Source organism: Enhydra lutris, unplaced genomic scaffold (assembly GCF_002288905.1).
Source record: "Enhydra lutris kenyoni isolate GAN:26980312 unplaced genomic scaffold, ASM228890v2 scaffoldscaffold31, whole genome shotgun sequence".
NCBI lineage: Eukaryota > Metazoa > Chordata > Mammalia > Carnivora > Mustelidae > Enhydra > Enhydra lutris.
This window is the reverse complement of record NW_019154115.1, coordinates 1437350-1459381: the sequence shown is the minus strand read 5'-3', so window position 1 is coordinate 1459381 and position 22032 is coordinate 1437350. Positions and strand designations below refer to the sequence as shown.

The window sequence follows — 22032 nt, the reverse complement described above, 5'->3', positions numbered from 1 at the left end:
TTGCCAAATCCACAAAGGGGCCATAGAATTAGTATTTAGTCCCACATGTAAATTAATATGAGAGTCATCCTCTTCATATCCCTTGTCAGAAAATCATCCCATCTTTTTCAGATACCTCCAGTGGGGAGCCGACTGCCTGCCTGAGATCCCATTCTGTTGTAAGACAGCTGTTAGAAATTTCCCCCTGTAGTGTCCTCTTCAGTTACCACTCCATATTGAAAGTTCATGAAAACCTAGTATAAAGGGTTTCTGACAAGGGTAGATTATGAGGTGGTTTTTTTTGTTTGTTTGTTTTTGTTTTTTGTTTTTTTTTTTTTGTTGGTATCATTTATCATTTACCAACTGTCTTTTTGCCCATTTCAAAAAACTTTTAATTTCAAAATAGTTAAATATTCACAGGAAATTGCCAAAATAGTACAAAGGGTTGCTGTGTACCCTTCTCCCAGTTTTCCCCAATGGTAACATCTTACAGAACTGTACTATAATAGCAAACCCAGGAACTTGGTACAATCCACAAACCTTAATCAGGTCTCAGCAGTTTTACCTGCTTTTGTGTGTGTGTGTGTGCGTGCGCGTGTGTTTGTGTGTGTAGTTCTTTGTAATTTTATCATTTATATCGATTTGGCTAACTGTCACCATACTCAAGATACGAAACAGTACCACACCCGCAAAGAGCTCCCTTGTACCACCACTTTATAGTCACTCCCAATCCTCTCCCCTGTTGCTAATTCCTGGTAACCACTAAGCTGCTATCCATCTCTGAAATTTTGTTTTTTTTGAGAACTTTGTATAAATGGAATAATATAGTGTAGCCTTGGAGGCTGGAGTTTTTTTCACTAAGGATAATTCCTTTGTAATCTATCCAAGTTGATTACATGTATCAATGGTTATTCTGTTTTTTTAAATCATTACTGATGTCTTTTCTAGGGGCCACCATAAATATTTGTCTAACTATCTGAACAAAATTTAAAATATTATTAAAGTGGTTAATTTACATTTACAGAGCTCTTAAATTTGAATTCACCTGTTACCCAGTATATAAGAAATCTCATCTTTGACTATTTGTTGCTTGTACTGTTAGGATTAATAAGGAGTCCCAAGAGTATTAGGAGAGCCCTTTCTTCTGTCTGTTTCTAACCAGCCCTGGGGTCTCATACTACTCATTCTACCCTTTTTTGTTACTTCTTTTGTGACCAAGGGCTGTCCACCTGAAAGGATGATTATGTGGATGAAATGAGACATAAAAGACAAAATAATAATTTTTCTATACCTTGTCAAACCAAAATTAATTTGTAAGGTAAATTGTTAACCTGTGGTTGTGTCTGGTGTAATGAGACTGATGATTGGAGGTTTTTTTTTTTTTTGGTTTTTTTTTTTAAACTTGTCTTTATTTTCCAACTTTCCTATAATGCATATATATTTTATCCTTGTTTTTCTACTTATAAAAATACGTACTCATTAAATTGAACCATAGTAGGGGTGCCTGGATGGCTCAGTGGGTTAAAGCCTCTGCATTCAGCTCAGGTCATGATCCCAGGGTCCTGGGATCGAGCCCCGCATCAGGCTCTCTGCACAGCAGGGAGCTTGCTTCCCTTCCTCTCTCTCTGCCTGCCTTTCTGCCTACTTGTGATCTCTCTGTCAAATAAATAAATAAAATCTTTAAAAAAAAATTGAACCATAATAAAAATACGTACACTAGAAAGTGAAAGCCTGCAGAAATCCCTTACCTAAAGTTAATTATTATGAACCATTTGTTGTATGTTTTGTTTTTCTGTTCATGGAAGAAGTTTTTGTTATTAGTACTAAAATAAAACCAGGGATTTACTGTGCACATTGTTTTGCATCTCTTTTACTAAGGTTTCTTGAATATTTTTTCCTGTCTGTACGGGTGACCTTATTAGCTATGTGGTTATTTCGGTGTGTACATGTACTATTCATTCATTTACTCAGTTACTTCTCATTGAATGCCTGCTGTGTTCAAGGCACCATGCTGGGGAAACTGTGATAAATAATACACGAAGCTTACATTTTAGAGGGAAGATAGACAATAATGATTAATTTCTTAATTGATTATTTGACTACAAATGTGATATTGACTAGGAGAAGGACTATCAAGAGCTATGCAAGTGCCTGTTTGGGCACTAGGCCTAGTCTGGGAACCAAGGAGGAGCTCCCAGACAAAGTGACTTCTGAGCTGAACTCTACAGTTATGTGTGAATTAGGAAACGACTGGTGAAAGAGTAGTGTTTCGATGAATATATATTCATCTAGATATTTCAGTATGTGGCTGGAAGACCATATAGTAAAATGGCAACCATCTTTTTTTTTTTTTTTTTTGTGGTGGCATTTTTTTTAAAAATTCTGTATTCTGTACAGAATAGTCTGTATTCTGATTTGTCTACAGTGAATGTGTATTTATCATTTAGCCAAAACAAAAAGAAAAACCAGAAGTGTTGAATGACCATATTGTATACCTGGAACTAATATAACACTGTATGTTAACTAACTGGGATTAAAAGCTTCAAACAACAATTGGTGCATTAGAAAAAAAAGAAAAAACATAAATGTGTTTGATGTATGAATACAATGCTCATAGAGGAAAGCAAAACTGATAAAAGATCTCTCAGTGTATCAGTACTGTGGTGGCATTTTAGGTAGCTACTGTATTTCTAACAGTTTTTAAGAGAAGTATTAGCTTTACAGAAAAATTGAGAAGATGGTACAGAGTTACCATACATTCTCCCTGCCACATGCAGAATTTTCCCTTTTCATATCTTACAATAATTTGGTACATTTGTTATAACTAATAAACCAATACTGATAGGTTATTATTAACTTCCCATTGTTTATCCAAGTTTCCTTAGCTTTTACTTAATATCGTTCCACGATCTCATCCAGGATACCACATGGCATATAGTTTTCATTTCTCTTTATGTTCCTTTTAGCTGTGACACTTTCTTATATTTTCTTTATTTTTGATGTTTTTGACAGTTTTGAAATCTGCTGGTGTGTTGTAGAATACCCCTCTTGTGGGCTTTATATGATATTTATCTTGTGATTATACTGCAGTGTCGGTTTTGGGGAGAAAGCTGACAGAGGTAAAATGCCAATCTCATTGCATCATATCAAGGGTACCTACTATCAACATGAATTATCACTGTTGATGTTAACCTTGATTACCTGGCTGGAGTAGTTAGAGTTTCCCAGGTTTCTCCTGCCTTGTGGAGTTACTTTACCCCCCTCTGTTTCATATACTGCTCTTTAGGAGGAAGTCTCTGTGTAGAGTCCATACTTAAAGGGTCAGAGTTATGCTTCACTTCCTTGAGGGCAGAATATTTACATAAGTTATTAAGAATTCTTCTGCACAGAAGGTTTGTCTTTTTTCCTCATTTTATGTATTTAATCATGAGTGTGACCTCATGGAGATTTATTTTATCCTTTGGGTTTTAACCTGATACTATATCTTATTGTTCAGGTTATTCCAGCTTTAGCCATTAGGAGTTCTTTCACTTGCCTCTTTGCCCCTTGGACATACTCCATCAACAAGGTTTTGTGTTTGTGTTTTTTGTAAGTATTTCCTTATTTTCTGGCACTACAGGTTGCTCTAGACCCACTGTGTGTTTCCTGCCACAGACCTACAGTCAGCCATTTTCCAAGGAGCCTTGCTTCCTTTTACTGGAGAATAGTATTAGGAACCAAGATCTTCGTGCTATTGTATTTTTCTCTTACTATTTTTTTTTTTTTTTCTAGTACTGGTTCTCCCTCACCCACCTCCTGCCTTTCCCCTTAAGATTTCTGGTAGACCAAATATGAATTCCAACATGGCAAATTTAGATAAACCCATTAAATACCCATTTCCAATCACCTTCTCCCTCCTTTCCTTCTTCCTTAGACCTCTTTCAGCCAGGGTTGACCCTGTGACACATTGCTGGGCAGAGGGATATTTAATACAAATCTCCTGGGAAGGGCTTTCTTTCCAAAACCAAGTGAAATCCTGAAGGGATGTATTTTTGGGCCCTTCATCCTCTCAGGAGAATGGAATTGATATATTCAATTCAATTCAGTTCAGCGTGAATATGAAAGCAAATGCTAGGGAATGCACAGTAAGGAGAAAGAAGGGTCCTTATTCCTTGATGTCACTGCTGACCTATATGGTTAAACCATTGCTGGTCTGCCCAGCTCTGGACATTTTTTGCCTAAAATAAAATAAACTTCTGTATGTTAACTATCGTTTCTTGGTTTTTTGGTAATTGCTGTAGCCGAGCATGTAGTCAGTTTAGTCGATTTAGATATCAACTTGGTTGGCACAGTTACTGTTAATTTACTTAAGAGGTATTTGTTGAGGGCGCCTGGGTGGCTCAGTTGATGAAGCAACTGCCTTTGCTTAGGTCATGATTCTGGAGCCCCAGGATCGAATCCTGCATCAGGCTCCCTTCTCAGCAGGGAATCTGCTTCTCCCTCTGACCCTCCCCCATCTCATGCTCTCTCTCTCTCTCTCTCTCTCATTCTGTCTGTCTCTCAAATAGATAAATAAAATCTTTAAAAAAGAAACAGGAAATAATTGTTGAGGACCTACCGAGTATAAAGCTTCATAATACAGAGCAAAAAGAGAGAGGAATTCTTGATATCATCCAGTTTCCATTGGACCCAGGTTTAATAATTGTATGCAGAATAAGATAATTACATGGTAACTATTATTAGAAACAGAATATTTTCATATTTTGTCATTTGGTTGGTCACAATACCTGTCACTTTAATTTATCTTACTGTATTCTCTGTGTGTCTGCAAATGGTTTGGCAATTTAGCCGGTTCCAGGATAGAAACCTAAGTATGGTCCTCGTCCCCTCCTTTTCTCTAACTCTTCACATCCATTTGGTTTTCATTTGGTAGCTTGTTTTCTTACCTTATAAATTTTTTGGTCCCATCTTCTTTAATTCCTTTGCTTCTCCACTAGATCTGACCCTTAGACTCTTCTCTCGTATACAACGTTACAGCCCTTCATGCCTCATTCAAAAGGCAGATGAAATCTTGCTTCTCTCTTCAGTAAGATTGTGTGCTGGCTTTGCATTGTCTTGAGTATAAAGTTTAAATTTTTTTCTCTTAAAAGCCCTGTAGGCAGTGTCCCCACACACAAACCACTCTGCCGAAGACACCCCTGACTTCATTCCAAACACCTAACTAATTCCAAATTAACACAGTTTCCAAAGAAACACAGTTTTCTGTGTTCTTATTTATCTCAGCACATTTCTTCAACCAGAGATTCTTGCTGCTCCCAATGCCTTTTAAACCTTTAAGATAGAGCTGATTTTCAGAAGATGTTCCCTAATTCTCACATTGTCCCTCTCAGAGATCTCTGTATTCGACCTCTTTAACACATAAACTGGCTGTTGGGGTGCCTAGGTGGCTCAGTCTGTTAAGCAGCTGACTTTGGCTCAGGTTGTGATCTCGGGGTCCTGGGATCGAGCCCCACGTCGAACTCCCTGCTCAGTGGGGAGTCTTCTTGTCCCTCTTTTGCTTCCTCTACCCCACCCCCGATTGTGCTCGCATGCTCTCTCTCGTTCCCTCTCTAATAAATAAAATCTTAAAAAAAATAAACTGGCTGTCATATTTTGTTCACCTTTAAAATAAAATAGCGAGTTATTTTACCAGCCAAATGGCTTTATTCAGGAATAGCAGAAGAATTGCAATTTGTGACGCGCAAGCTATGACAAACCCTAGACAAGTCCAGAGGTCCAAGGAGAGGAATGTTTCATTATAAAGAAAAGGAGGAAGTTGGGAGGGACTGCTTTGAAGGAAAGTCTGTTTGAGGAAAGTGAAAGTTCAGGATGGTAACAGTTTCTTGTTGGCTGAGTTGTGGTTATTTTCTTACTGGCTGAGCTTGTTGGTGGGCTAGGAGAAAATTTTCCTCCTCCTTGCTGAAGTAACAAAGTAGGCTTCTTCCTGTTCAGAATACAAGGTATGTCTCTTCCTGTTGGGTTATAATTGGTGACAGGTAATAGGGCTGGAGAGCTTTCCCTTCTGGCCTCTAGACTCAGTTTTAAATGAAGTTTCCCTTATTCACTTTCACAATTTGAAATACCTCTTGAATGCATGTACTTTCCATCTCCAGTACCACTCTTTGTTCTAGACTATCATTGTTATAACCTATTGAAATGGTCTCTCTGCTTCTACTTTGGTAACTTGTAAAATACATGCTTTACCCAGTATCTGGTGATCTTTTCAAACTCCAGATCTGATCATTATGTCACTGTGTTTAAAAATCCTTCTCAGGTTTAATGATGATCTTAGCCTAAAAATTAAATCCTAACATGGCCTGTAATGTATGTCATACGATAGTTCCTGTGTATCACTTTTCTTGTCTCTCTTAGTCTTTTAGTTCTTTAAATGTGCTCTGCTTCCTCTTAGCTCAGGGCCTTTGCACATGTTTCTCCTATCTGAAACATTTCTCATTTAAATACCTTCAGCTCTCAACATTTGCTCAGGATATCCTCACCCCGATCTACAGCAGATTTCTTTGTTGTGTGTTTCACTTGCTCTGTCTTTTGCATAAACTTGTAGAGTTGAACAAGGTGGAGAGCATATAGTTGCATTTAATTTTCAAAAATGATTATGGCTCCTGTCTTTAAAAGTAGCTTTTCTGCATCCACCCCTCTGGAAACCTTCATTCCTTGTATACAAACTGCTCATTTCACTCATTCCATTAGATTCCTGTCCTGTCTGGATTTCATGATAAATTCCTTAAATACAGGTCTTGTCAGCACCCTACATTCTTTTGTTCAAAATATTTTTTTACAGCCCAGTGATTTTTTTCCTCTTCCAATTTTTTAGTTTTGTTTGTTTTGTTTGTCAATTTTTGGTAAGAAACCCATAGAGAAAGTTAACAATTGTTTGCTTTGTTCCAGAAAGTTTTGAGTAGTAAAAGCTGCACTGAAATGGGTACTCTGACCGCACCAGGAGCATAAGGGATTTTCAAAGCACTGACTCAGGGTCAGCATTCTGTTCCTCACTCCCCTGACCCTCAGACCCAAAACCTCACAGTTAGAACGTTGTATGATTTCACGAACTGCTGACAAATGTCTAGATGTCATTCTGACTTTAAACATATACCACAAAGTCATAGACTCAGGAGACTCAAGAGTGAGAAGAGGCTTTAGAGGTCATTTAGTTTTAGTCCAGCCACCTTTCTGTTCAAGGTCATTTGGTTCCTGAGTGTTCCGTACCACCCACATACAAGAGTTGTCTTTTATACAGTGAACTCAAATTGTCCTCGCTACAATGTTCATCTACCAGTTTTAGTTTTTGGCACTGTTTGTGGAATGACTGTGTATATTTGAAGACAGCTATCATGTCTGTTCTAAGTAGCTTTTCTCCAGGAAGAACAGCTCCAGATCCTGATGTATCATGGCTTCAAGTTCTTTTAACATCTTATGTAAATTTATAAAATTTTGCTTTTTGAGTGCTTTCAATTATTTACCACTCTGTCCCCTTTCTGTTAGTGTAAACGATAAAGATGATTGCAAATAAAACAAGTTGATAAACTTAATAGCAACTGCAAAATATGCAAGAACAAATTAGTTGAGAGAACGGGTAAAATACAATTTGGTGTTTATCTTACAGACCAGAAAAAGCTATTTATTCAGACTTTTTTTGGCGGATTAAATAGTGGGTGGAGACAGAGGACATTTGGGTGATAGAAACTGGTATAGGGGATGATTTATCTGATGAATGACCACTTTCTTTGCTTTATTATACCATTACATTTGCATATCATTATCATTTTCAATCTGTGATCAGCTGCTCAATTTCATAAATGCAGTGTATCTAGTTGGCATTTTCCCACTCAGGACATGTAGACTGCTGTTTTTCTGGATCTGTAAAGGTGTTTTTTTCCCTTGCTGAAAAACACACATTCTACCGTGAATTATAACATGCAGCCTTACATTGTCTTTCCTCCTGTCTGTGTAAAAGTATGGATTTACCACTGACTGCCTGAACTAGGGGTTAAAAGTAATGATGACAGCTGAACTTCCTATGAACTGCAAAGCCCTGAGATAATTTGTCAGGGATTTCTAAGGTTTTCTCTTTTAACTTTTCCTTTATCTTACTCTGGGATAAACCCCACATAAATGAGAGAAGACACATTCATCTTTGATAATGATATAGAAACTTGTATCTTTCTGTTCTTTTGCCACTCCAGTGCTGAACTATTAATATCATATGAAAATTCTAAAATGACTTTATGCTTATTTCCAAATAAAATTGAAAAGAAGCATTGTCTATTACCTGATATTTGTGGTTTTACCTGTAATCCTGAATTCTAACATTTCAAATGTAATTGATATCTTTCCAAATGACAGTTTTTTCTGGTGTGGGGGAGTTCGTTTTGGTTTTTTTTTTTTTTTTTTTTTTTTTTAAGATTTTATTTTTAGGGGATGCCTGGATGGCTCAGTCAGTTTACCATCTGCCTTTGGCTCAGGTCATGATCCCAGGGTCCTGGGATGGAGCCCTGCTTTGCTTTCCCTGCTCTGCAGGAAGCCTGCTTTTCCTCTGCAGGAAGCCTGCTTCTCCTCCTCCCATTCACCCTGTTTTTGTTCCCTCTTGCATTGTCTCTCTGTCAAATAAATAAGTAAAATCCTTAAAAAAAAGATTTTATTTTTAAGTAATCTCTACACCCAACATGGGGCTCAAACTTACAACCCTGAGATTAAGAGTCTCACACTGTACCCACTGAGCCAGCCAGGTGCCTCTTGATATTGTTTTGTTGTTTTTTTTTTTAATAGTAAAACTTGTACATGATGTCATCTTGTTGACCCAGCTTTGAACAGAAGTTTAGTGTTAATAGCATCTTCTCCAATAATTTAGCTTTTTCCCCTCCTTTCTCATTCTAATATTTGTTGAAAGGTGTAGGACCAGAAAAGGTCCTTGTGTAACATAAACAAGCATTTAATTAAGGGGTAATGCCTATGGTTCTGGAGTATGTGAAGTGAAACAGAGGTGCTTAATCAGCCTCAGAAGCTATTTACTGCTTCGTAAACTTCAGTGCTCAGTGTCATAAATATTATTACTGTTCTAGGACTCCAGAAAAGCAATGTAATATCAAAAGTGATTTTTTCTGTAGTTAGAGTATGGAAGATTATCTTCCTAATAGAATTTTGTAATGAAGCTAATAGTTGGGAAAAACATACATACCTGAAATTTTTAACTGAGGTGTTATCAGAAGGGACTTAAGTAACAAATGAGGGATATGTTGAAATGAAACAAAGAAGGAAAGGCATTATCACTATTAAGGCTGAAGTTATATTGAGGAATGAGTTACGTAATATTGCCATATATTTATTGAGCACCTCCTGTGGGGCATGGAGTGATAGATGCTTTACATACATGTCTTTATTCATTATAGCCCTGTAAACTCAATTGGTTCTCGTTTTAGAATGACACACAGAAACTCAGTGAGTTTGTCACACAGTTGTATCAGGTTACACTTTTACTCCTCCATTACTTCAAACTGCTTATCAGAAACCTTACATTTAAATAATAATTTTTATATTCATTCTGCTGAATACCTACTAGTATACCTGAAAAGTTAATGCTATGTTAATTCTTAAATCTTTAACCTTTTATTTTTTCCGTATTCAGCATTTATTAAGCAGCTAGTATATTCCTTTTTTAAAGATTTTATTTATTTATTTGACAGAGAGAGATCACAAGTAGGCAGAGCAGCAGGCAGAGATGGGGGGGGAAGCAGGTTTTCTGCTGAGCGGAGAGCCTGATGCGGGGCTCGATCCCAAGACCCTGAGATCATGACCTGAGCTGAAGACAGAGGCTTAACAACTGAGCCACCCAGGCACCCCTAGTATATTCCTAATATTAAGTATTATGAGAGCTGTAACCAAATATGAAGACCTTATCTGTAAACCCAGAATTTAAAAACTGATAAATACTCCAGCCTTATATACACAGAATTTTAAAGAGAACTCAAGCAGAACAAGGTTTTTTTCCCCAATATTTTGTGATTGTTGGCCAGACCCCTTCCAAATTGTCCCCCTTCTGTTTAGATAGGGAAGTGCACATAAAAGCTAAAATTCAATCTGAATAATGTTTGTATGATCCAGTTTATGTGGACAAATAAGGAAGGAGTTCATAGTCTGATTGAAATTCTTTGATAGAAAGGAAATCCTGTGCCGTGAGAACCTAGAAGAGGTAGTTAGCATAAGAACTTCTGAAGCAGGAAAGGTTTTACAAAAAAATTGTTATTGGGGGTACCTGGGTGGCTCAGTGGTTAAAGCCTCTGCCTTCGGCTCAGGTTATGATCCCAGGGTCCTGGGATCTAGCCCTGCATCCGGCTCTCTGCTCAGCGGGGAGCCTGCTTCCTCCTCTCTCTCTCTGCCTGCCTCTCCACCTACTTGTGATTTCTTTCTGTCAAATAAATAAATAAAATCTTAAAAAAAAAAGAAAGAAAAATTGTTATTGGAGTCAAGAAAAAAAAAACTTAAGCTGGTCTATACAGAATCTTAAGAGAAGGCTTTTGTTAGGATTATAACATTTTACTAACCTAAATGTTTATATCTATCACTTGCTTATATTGTTATTTCCTTTGTGAGCTACTGTTATTCTGTAGATCTTTTATTCCAGTAATGTTTTCAAAAAGATCCTACATTCTATGTGCAAATGTAAGCAGTAGGAGTTAAAAAGTTCAAATAGTTGATGTTTGTTTAAGAAAAGTTGCTGATCATCATGTCCACTTCCCTTATTTTGCTCGCAAAGAAGCCAAGACCCAGATAAACTGTAAAGTGCTTGTTATCAGATACTTATAAGCCTCAGACCTGGGAATTGGCTTGGATTATACCCATGGTTTTGTCCTGAAGCTAAAACTCTAGTTGAAGAATGCGTGAGGTTGGTAATACTCTAGTAATAAAAAATAATTTATATTTCCCTGTATTGTTTTTCTTCATTGGCTTTGGGAGAGAAGTGATTGAAGAAATTGAAGTAATAGAAGTATCCAAGATGGAATATAGATGATAATTTAGGTAAAAAATGGGGAACCTTTACTTCAGAAAGTTCAGCTTTTTAAAATGGAGTCACTTAATTTCTGAAGATGTTTATGTACATGCCATCTTTTTTAATGTATACTATAATGTGAAGATGGCAAATTTAATAAAAAGCCTGAGTATGTGAGGTAATATGGCAATAGAATTTGTAAGCTCAGATTTATTCATACATTCTTCTTTTAACTGGCCTTTTAACTGAAGTGAAATTGATAGGGAAAGCATGAAGTTATGGAGAGTTTGGAATAGGGATGCCTTTGGGTTGACTGTGATTATCATAATGTATTTCAACCTTGAAACTGAGCCCTGGATGACAGAGGAAGGCAGCTTAGACATAAGAAAATGCCAGAGAGACAAAATAACTTTCAGCTAGTCTATAAAAGAATGATCGAGCAGTTCCAAATGTAAATGCCATATTCTATCACACAGCCATTTCCAGGGATTTTAAATGACCATAAATGTTCTTTTTCTGAATCTAGAAAGGCACTTCAATTTTGAATGGCATAAGAAAATATTTGGAGCCTGCTGCCAGCCTTCTTCTAGTTGCTTTACCCAGGAGATAGTGTGTGCAAAAGCCAAATTGTTCTGAAGGACAATGTAAATGATACAAGAGCAAAGGATAAAAGGTACCCTCAGAATTTCTGTAGTTAAGTCCAATTGAGGGTTTAGAATTTGAGGTCTTACTGATTACATCACTTACTCCTTTAAACTCTGACTACTCTTCCTTCACTTTTCTTCAAATACTCAAAAAGAGAAAATGGCTAAACGAGAATGTACATGATAACTGCATTATAATTTGCCATATATACTAATATTTCCTAGTGAGAACAACCTACAACATATGTAAAATGAAGATGTTAAATTATTTCTAAGTCCCTTTTTTGTAAAATTCTTACCAAAACACTCATCTATTGCACTATTCTAAGTTTTACTCATTTTCCATTGAATTATACCCTATCAATCAGATTAATTTCCAGAAGACCCTACATTAAATATCTACTCCTTTGTCATTTAGAAGACCCTACATTAAATATACAATTGAGTACAAATTTTGTTTTTTTTCCTACCTATCTTTATAAATCTCCCCCCGCCTTATACTTGTTTAGTGATTTCTAATTTGCATGTAATTTTTCCATGTATTGTCATTTCATCATTATAATAACCCTGTATAGTGATAAGTGCAGGAAGTATTATACACATGTACAAATAAGTACCAAGTCCCAAGTAGGTTAGGTGATTTGTGTGAACAGTTTTCTCAAACTTTTTAGTCTCAGGAAATCCCATTTAAAAAGCACCCACCAAAATGAAATGCTAAGGTACAGATCTGAGAAAATATATACAGAATATATACAGTGTATATATATACAGTGGAAAACTATAAAACACTGATTTAAAAAAATCAAAGATCTATATAAATGGGGAGATAATCTGTGGATTAGAATACTTAATATTGTTAAGATATCAGTTGTTTCCATTTTTGCATTTTAATCTATAGACTCAACCCAGTCCCAGTCAAAATCCTAGTAAGCTATTTTATAGGTATCATCATAGTAATTCTTAAGTTTATATGGAAAACAAAAGACCTAAGAAGGCCAACACAATACTGAAAATAAACAAAGAAAATGAACAAAGTTGGACTACTCACACTACCTGATTTCAAGACTCAGTATAAGGCTACAGTAATTAAGACAGTATTATTGGCAAAAGAATAGACACATAAATTAACAGGACAGAATAGAGAGTCCAAAATAAATCCTCACAAATCTAGTCAACGATCTTTGACAAGAGAGCAAAGGCAATTCAATGGACAAAGGATAGATAGTCTTTTCAATAACTAGTGCTGGAACATATGTAATAAGTGAACCTATGCACAGACCTTATGATTTAAGCAATAGGTAACGCAAAATAATCATATACCAGATATTAACATGAAAAACTATAATACTTATTGAAGAAGACATAGGAGAAAATTGATATGACTTGTGTGTTTGGCAATGAGTTTTAAAATACATTAGTAAGAGAATGCCTAGGTGGCTCAGTCAGTTAAGTGTCCAACTGTTGATTTTGGCTCATGTGATGATCTTAGGACTGTGAGATTGAGCCCCACATGAGGCTTCATGCTGGGTGTGGAGCCCGCTTAAGATTCTCTCTCCTCTTCTCCCTTGGCCCCTCCCCCTCTTTAAAAATAAAAAGTAAAAATAAATAAATAAAACAAAATACATTAGTAATGTGATCCAGGGAAGAAAAGAAATGGATAAGTTGGGCTTAGTTAAAATTGAAAACTTCTGCGCGATGCAAGACACTGTTAAGAGACTGAAAAGACAAGCCACAGACAAGCCACAGACAGGGAGAAAATACTTGCAAAACACATCTGATAAAGGATTTGTATCCAAAATATGTAGAGAACTCTTAAATCTCAATGATAAACAAATAAACTCAATTGAAAAAATGAACAAAAGCTTTGAAGAGACATTTCATCTAAGAAGATGTATAGGTGGCAAATAAGTATATAAAAGATATTCAACATCATAGATCATGAGGGAATTGCAAATTAAAATAATAAGAAGATACCATTACATACCTGTTAGAATGGCTAAAATTTAAAACAAAAACAAATTCTGACAAGGATGTGGAACAACATTATTTTTCATTCTTTGCTGGTGAGAATGCAAAATGCTACAACTACCTTGGAAAACAGTTTGATGTTTCTTACAAAACTAAGTGTAGTTTCACCATACGAACCAGCAAATGCACTCCTAAGTATTTACGCAACTAATTTGAAAACTCATATCTACCAAACCTGCACACAAATGTTTATAGTAACTTTGTTCATAATCCACCCCCAAACCAAAAACAGCCAAGCTATCCTTCAGTAGGTGAATGAATAAACTTTAGTACATCCATAAATGGAATATTATTTGGTGATGAAAAGAGCTATCAAACTGTAAAGACATAGATGAATCTTTAATATATACTGTTGAGCTAAAGAATTCTGTCTGAAAATGCTACATTCTGTACAAGTCCCATTATATGACATTCTGGAAAAGGCAAAAATAAGGGTCAGTGAAAGGATTAGTAGTTGCCAAGAGCCAAGGGGAGCAATGAGCTGGGGAGAAGGTTGATGAGGTGAAGCACAGGGGCTTTTTTAGGGTAGTGAATGTATTTTGTATAATACTGTAATGGTGAATATAGGACATTAAATATTTGTTAAAACCTGTGGAACCTTATAGCAGAAAGAGTGGATATTAATGTATATAAATTTTTAAAACTTCATTTAGATGATCAGGGATCCCAGGATGGGGTGTAAAATATGACAAAAGAATGTAAATATATTGCAGATTTATGAAACAATGTCACTGAAATGGATGGAGGAATAAGGTGCTGATCTAAGTAACTCTGGAAATCAGTGCAATCTGTAAGACTAAAAGGGAAAAGGAACATATATGTAAACACTGTACTCTTATACAGGGGGTTCATGGGGTTCAGGGTAACATTTTGAAACTACTGTACATGTTTCTACTATTGTAATGGAGTTATAACTAAACAGGGAGAAGAAGCTAATATGATCTATGTGCTAATGGATTAGATTTGGAGACATTAATTAGTATGAATGCATGTTTAGCTTAATACGGATATGGATGATTATATATAGAAATGTTCATAGGTATGTGTGTATATACACAGGTTAGTAAACACAGTTGTATTACTCTGTTAGCTGAGAGGGCCTAGAAGCAATGAAATCCTAGTAACAATGACCATACATTGTGCCCAGAATTTAATTTTTAATACCATTATCCAGTAAGAGGAATGAGAGGAGTGACTGATTCTTGTGCTGGGCAGGAAGTATACAAGGTGAGCCTGGATCATCTTGTAGTGCCAAAAACTAAGAAAGTACATAAAACACACACACGCACGCACGCAATAACAGGAGTGCAACAAAGGGACAGAAGGGCCAACCGAAAGATCTCCCAATGTTCAAAGCTGGAACACATTGAGAAGCAGAATAAATAAAGTAGTGTTGGGTTAAAACCCAAAGTATAAAGAAATATCCATTTGTCTTTACTGATATAAACAAATGATTGATGTTGATTCCAAAGGAGAATAGGCAAATCTCCCATGCAGAAAAATTTCAAATAATTTATTTAGATACTCCATCCTCAAGGAAGTATAATTCTCTGCCTCTTAAGTTGAACTCTTGATAGTGACTTTTCTTTAAAGGGTACAATATCATGGAGAAATGTGACAAACTCTGCTTCATGCCAGATTATCAAGATCAACATTCAGTAGTGATTAGTCATGCTCATGGTCTGTACCCTTGATATGATAGGATATAACAATACTTCACCTGAGTGGTTCTCCTCCCTCAAACACATCATCCCAGACTAATCATGAGAAATCAAATCACACTTCTATAAACTATCTGACCAGTAATCCTTTAAACTGTCAAGATCATTGTAGTAGATTGAATGGTGATGTTTTCCCTGGGCACCCTTCCCCTCGCCCCGTGCCCACCCAAATATACCCATATGCTAACCTCCAGAACCCATGAATGTGACCTTATCTGGAACAAGAGTCTTTGAAGATATATTTAAATTAAGAATCTTAAGAGGAGATCATCCTCGATTATCTTGGTGGACTCTAAATCCAATGACATATCCCTCATAAAACACAGAAGGTACAGATACAGAGAAGACGGAGGCAGAGTTTGGAGTGATTTAGCCATAAGCCAAGGAATGCCTATGGCCATCAGAAGCTGGAAGAGAAAAGGAATGGTTCTCCCTGAGAGCCTTCAGAGAATGTGGCCCTTCGGAGATCTTGATTTTAGGGTTATGACTCCTAAAACTGAAAGAATAAATTTCTTGTGTCTTTCTTAATTCCAATACAGCTAAAGTACAGTGTTATATTAGTTTCAGGTGTAGATTACAGTGATTCGGTTCTCTATGTTACTCTGTGCTCATGGCTGTAAGTACTCTTCATCCCCTTCACCTATTTCACCCATCCTCTCCCTTACCCCCCACCCCACCACCTTTGGTAACCATCAGTTTGTTCTCTATAGTTAAGCTTTTCTTTTTTGATCTCTTTTTAGTTTTGTTCATCTGTTTTATTTCTTAAATTCCACATGAGTGAAATCATATAGTATTTGTCTTTGACTGACTTATTTCACTTTATATTCTCTAGCGCTGTCCATGCCGATTATATCTTCCTGTACCAGAAAGTCTGGAATTGCTCAAAGAGGAGTTATATATAAAGGATACAGAAGCGACCTTGAAGGAGCACTCGCTGGCTAACTTTTGAACAGTTTGAGCATCATATAATACTCATTATCAAATTATAGTGACATAATAAATTAGTGGAGAGAAGAAAAGGAAGAACAGAATTGGGAAAACCACAATTCGGGAACCAGTGTAGTATAATCAGTTATCCATGAAATATTGGTAGATGCTAAAACTAATGGGTGAAATTTTAATGAGTAATGGGCTGTTTGTGTAATCTCAAAGCATCTTCTCCCAAAATATCTATTATTGACTAAGGAAGAAAGAGGAATTTCACAGCGATAAACCTGGCAGATACTAACCCCACTCAGGTGATGACAGCTAATGTTAATAGTAATGGAACAAAGTAAAATCATGTACTACTGGTAGGAGGCATTATGAGGACCAGGAGATCATTTCTAGGATTCTTCTACCAAAATCTGTAACATAAATCTAATCTTGAGGAAACATCAGAGAATTCCAAATTGAGAGACTTTCTAGAAAATACCTAGCCTATAACTTTCAAAAATTTTAAAGATTATGAAAGTCAAGGAAAAACTCAAAAACTAACTCTTCCAGAGTAAGAGACTAAAAGAAATGTGACAATTAAATGTAACCCATGATACCAAATCTGATCTTCTGCTACAAAAGACATTAGTGGGATAGGTGAAACTTGAAAAGGGCGTAGAGATTACAGGATATCATTGTTTATTTGTTGATTTTGATGATTGTATCATGGTTATTTGGGAAAATATCCTTATGAAAGGAATTACAAACCTGAGTTTTCAGGGATGATCAGGCACGATATCAACAATTTACCCTCAAATGGTTTGGAAAAAAGGTACTTTATACTATTCTTGATCTTTTCTGTAAGTTTGAAATGATTTTTTAAATTATCTTTAAACATTTAAAATAAAGGCCAATATGGAAGTGAGAGGATGAGAGGAAGAATTTCTTCAGGATAGCTCTGATCAACTAAAGATCCCCAGACCTTGAGGAAAATTGAGCGCGTTAAAGGGAAATACTAAGATCAAGTTACTAATTCTAGGAGAAAAAGTTTGTGGAAAGCGTTTTTTTGTAATGAAAAAAATCTTATAAGTACTCTTGGAAACTTCATATTGAATGAATTTTGGTATTTAATGTTTTTCCTTGGCTTGCCTCTTTGCAAGGGTGGGGGTGGATGTTTAGCTCCCTTCTGGGTCCTGCTGGCAGGGGGCTTGGTAGGGAAGGAAGGGAATAGAAGTGCCAACTATTACCACTTTGTACAGTTTTGTCCTCCCTAGGTGCTGCTGGGGATGGTTGAAGTTTAGCTCCCTGTGGGCCTGCTAACACCAGAGAAGCGCATAGGAGGGACAATATTTTAGAGGTGCTGAAAGCACATTGAGGAGAAACTATCAATGATGAGGAAAAGAGAGGGATTTTAAGATAGAATTTATAGACTACAGCTCTACCATTCTGCTATCCTAAACTGTGGTCCTTGACATCTTAAGGCATATAGTCTCCATATGCTTTTTGAATTAAGAGTTTTAAAAAAGGATAAGTTTAAAGGGCCATTTAACTCATTATATTCCACCCAGCAATCAGTGTTTAAGGAAGAAATCTGATAAGGGGCAGTTACTGGGTCTTCTCAAAGTTGGAATTAAAGATACCAAAGAACAGAAGCTGTAGGACTTTTCTTCCCTAATAATAAATATGGTCAAAAGAGAGATTTATGGTTGTGACTGAACTGAAATAATGGTGTTTTTTTATTTTTAAAAAATGCTGAAAATGACTGTTTTCCTGTGTTGCTAGTTACATATGTGATCACTTCTAAACCAACAACATGTCTTTGGTCTGCATTAGACTAGTTTAAAACTGAAGGTAGTTAGAATCTCTGACATTTATGGTATAGTTGTTAAACTCTTTTAAAATGGCTGAGTTTTGCTCATCTAGAAGTTGAAAACCTAAAACATAATGATAAAAACAACAACTACCTCTTTGAAAATCATGTGATTAAGAGTACTTGAAAATTTTTAAGTTACAGTGCTTATGTTCTTTGGATGATGGAAGAATTGATTGAAGTACCTGAAATACCTTAGTTTCAATAAATATTTGCTGTGAAATGAATGTTGAATAATCTTAAAAGATTGGAAAATATTGGTATTAATTTCTCATTGAGCGAGAAAGTAAATGTCTTGCCTATATTATTCAATTCCTGTTCTCAATAGAGAATTTGGGATGTGATGTAAATGAAAGGTACTGTGTTAATCTTGAATTGAAATCACACAGTGAGGAGGAAACCTGATCATTAAATAGCAAAATCAATTTCATTTTCTTTGCTGCAGTTTAAACAATGTAGGATACACTGCATAGTAGTAGTGATCATTGCCCACTTTTGGGGACTTCTGAAATCTATTACCATTTGAAAAACTCTATTACTAAATCCATTGTGCTCCCTGTGGCTGGGGGCAAACTGAGAGTGATTGCCTAGTATACTTCATAGGAGAAATCCTTCTCAGCTCATAGATTTTTTAAAAAAATATTATTAGATCCCGTGGCTGCCAGAAAAATAGAAAATTCTGCCTATTTATAGCAGAATTCCTCCTTTGCAACCAATTTTCTTTTTATTCAAGCTATCTTCCCCAATTCCACTGAAAGCTAGTATTATAAAAAGATTGGTATATCTGAGCTTCTAAGATCTGCAGTCTCTGCTTTTGGCTCATCCAGGTGCACAAATATCTTGGTTATAGGAAATGACAGTCACGGCATGTACTAATTTCCTAGAGGATCTGAAATATGGTAAAGTAGGACATTGTGCAATGTGAAGAAAAACATGCCAGAGAAGTTTTTGTTTTCCATTGGAAAGACTTCTTTACCTAAAAGGTCAGTCATTAAAGTACCCAAAGGAAAAGAGATAGCAAGTACTCTCCTGCTAAATTTTCTGCTAGGATTCTTTATGATTTTCAATTAGATGACCTAATTAAATATTCTGCAGATGCCCCAGTTTGTAATGAGGATATTGATTGGTAAGCAAAAGTTGTGCAGAATCTCTGAGGAAATCTATATAATCCATCATGACTTTTGTTTTTATTTAAAGGTATAGGTGAGAAAAAGGGGTAACTTTTAATAGTTGAAATGTTAATAAATCAGCAACTATGGGGTTTTAAAATATTTGAATTGAAGGACCATTTTTTCTTCAATAATGTAAATTCAGTCCATTTGTTTTCCTTACAGATATTAATGATCTGAAACCTATCACAGAAAAATAAGGGCCAGGAGGACAGGCACACCTTATTACATTGTGCTTTGCTTTATTGCACTTTCCAGAAAACTACTTTTTTCTTTGTTTGTTTACAAATTGAAGGTTTGTGCTAACCCTGCATCAATGAGGCAAGTCTCTTGGCACCATTTTTCCAACAGCATTTGCTCACTTCATGTCTCTGTGTCCCATTCTGTTTATTTTTGCAATATTTCAAACTTTTTCTTTATTATATTTCTTAATGATGACCTGTATCGGTGATTACAACTTGTTGATGCCTCAGATGATGGTTAGCCTTTTCTAGCAATAAAGTATTTTTTGTTTTTGGACATAATACTATTGCACACTTAATAGACTAGTATAGCGTAAATATAACTTTTTTATGCACTGGGAAGCCGAGTCACTTGACTCACTTTATTTTGATATTTATTGCAGTGGTGGTCTGAAACCAAGCCCACATTATTTCTGAAGTTGTCTGTAATTGAAGTTTGGGGTATACTTATTTTGTTAATGCTGTTGGCTATAGTGATATCCACAAATATTTATCCATGATAATTTACAAAGCATGGATCCTTAGAGTCCAATGAATTTTGTAGTTTGAAAAGCAGTATCACTGGGACTTTTGAGGTAAAAACCTAGTCCATTTCTTTTTTCTTTTTTTTTTTTTCCAGCCTATCCTCAGATTTCAAGTGTCTACAGACTTTTTTTTTATTTAAAAAAAATTTAATTTAAAAATTTTTTGAGAGAGAGTGTGAGCGCGGGGAGTGGTAGAGGGAGGGGGTGGGAGAGAATCTCAAGCAGGTTTCTCGCAATCTCATGACCCTGAGATCAGTGTCTGAGCCACAGTCAAGAGCTGGAAGCCTAACCTGCACACACCCCCAAGCCTGCACACACCCCCAAATTTATTTTTTTTTTAAACAAGGAGTTTAAGTTTCAAGACATCTTAAGTTGACTTAAAGGGAAAACTATCTAGGATTCATTTCTTTTCGAGTAATTTATCCTTGTTGAAAGACAAATTGCCCTACAGGTAATAGCTGTATACAAAAAAGTTATAAAATCCTTCTTGGTTTTACCATGATAAATGAAAAACATTAAAATTCTCCAGTAGAATAAGGAATGCAAGGATTTTTAAGTTTTTCTTTTTTGTTAAACAGTGAGAGCAAAAATAACTTACTGGAATATAAAAATGAGAACTGAATGAGCATGCCACCAATGGAGAAAGAGGGTATTTTCCCAGAACCAGTATTTTCCCTATCCCATCTCCATCTGATGTTGATCAAAACATACCATTGGCCATTTAGTTTTTAAAAATGCTATATAAGGGGCACCTGGGTAGCTTAGTCAGTTAAGTGTCTGCCTTCAGTTCAGGTCATGATCCTGGGATCCTAGGATCAAGCTCCACACTGGGCACCCTGCTCAGCAGGAAGTCTGCTTGTCTCTTTCCCTCTACCCCTTCTTCCCAGCTCTTGCTCTCTCTTTCTCTCAAATAAATAAACAAAATCTTCAAAAAAATGCAATATGCTTGTGCACATACACAGTTACTTTATGTACGATAAAGGAATGGGGAAAACGAAAGAATAGAGAAAATGATACTGTAGTAGTCAAGGTGTGGTGGAACCAAATTGTGGCTTTCTCACTGAGAGTGCCTTCTTGGTCTGGAAGAACAGAGTTCTGGGGTCAAGCAGCAGATTCCCTTTTTAGTAAACACTTCCTGTCTGCTGCTGGAACACATCAGTTGAATTCATCCTCCACTTCCAGCTGCACAGGTGTGTCTGTTTCATTGATTGGCTGCCCATCAGTTGGCAGACTGATCTGCCCCATTGGCAAACCCTGTCCTCACACTGGGCTTTCGTTAGTTGACTAAATGGTATATCCACTTGGTCTTAGACGGCATCCCAGGACCATCCTGCCCCACCACCTTCAAATAAGGGGGATCATTGTTCTCAGTCTTGACTCCTTCCTTGGGCTTTTTGTTGGCCACGGTGAGCACCGGAGTCTCTCCAGCTGCTGCTTCACAAAAGGGGTACCAGGTCCCCACTAAGAGAGCACACAGTCCGCACCAGGAGTAGCAAAAGAGGGAGGTGGCTGCCAAGTAGAATCTGTCTACAGATTCTAAAGAGCTTAGAGACATCTTATTACGCTAAGAGAATCGCCCATGACAAGTATTTTCACCTGCTTGACCAGGACTGTGTGACAAGGGGACTGAATTCCTCCAAGGAGGACGAGTTGTTATGTCAGCTGAAGTGACACAGGCTTCAGGGAACAGGCAGTCGCAGGTGTTAGTAACACATTACTTAACTCTAAGGCTTGTAGACATTTATAAGAACATACATTTTTAAATTGGCAGCTTGGAGTGAGTATGAAATTAGAATATTTTACTTCTATTACCATTTGAAGCTGTGAAAATGTTGATTTTAAGTAGCTACTGTGGAATATGTGCTTTTTTTTCAGCAAATGGCACTAGTACTTGCCCATAGCATCTATCAAGTCAGCGGC

At 36.5% G+C, this 22032-nt stretch overlaps 1 protein-coding gene and 1 pseudogene across 2 annotated transcripts in view; one reads left to right on the top strand and one right to left on the bottom strand.

Moving 5' to 3' along the window:
- The window catches only part of LOC111153232 (pseudopodium enriched atypical kinase 1), a 300842-nt gene that overhangs the window by 92989 nt on the left and 185821 nt on the right, over positions 1 to 22032 (top strand). The gene's annotated exons all lie outside the window — the stretch shown is intronic.
- On the bottom strand, positions 21234 to 21667 carry LOC111153105 (annotated as a pseudogene).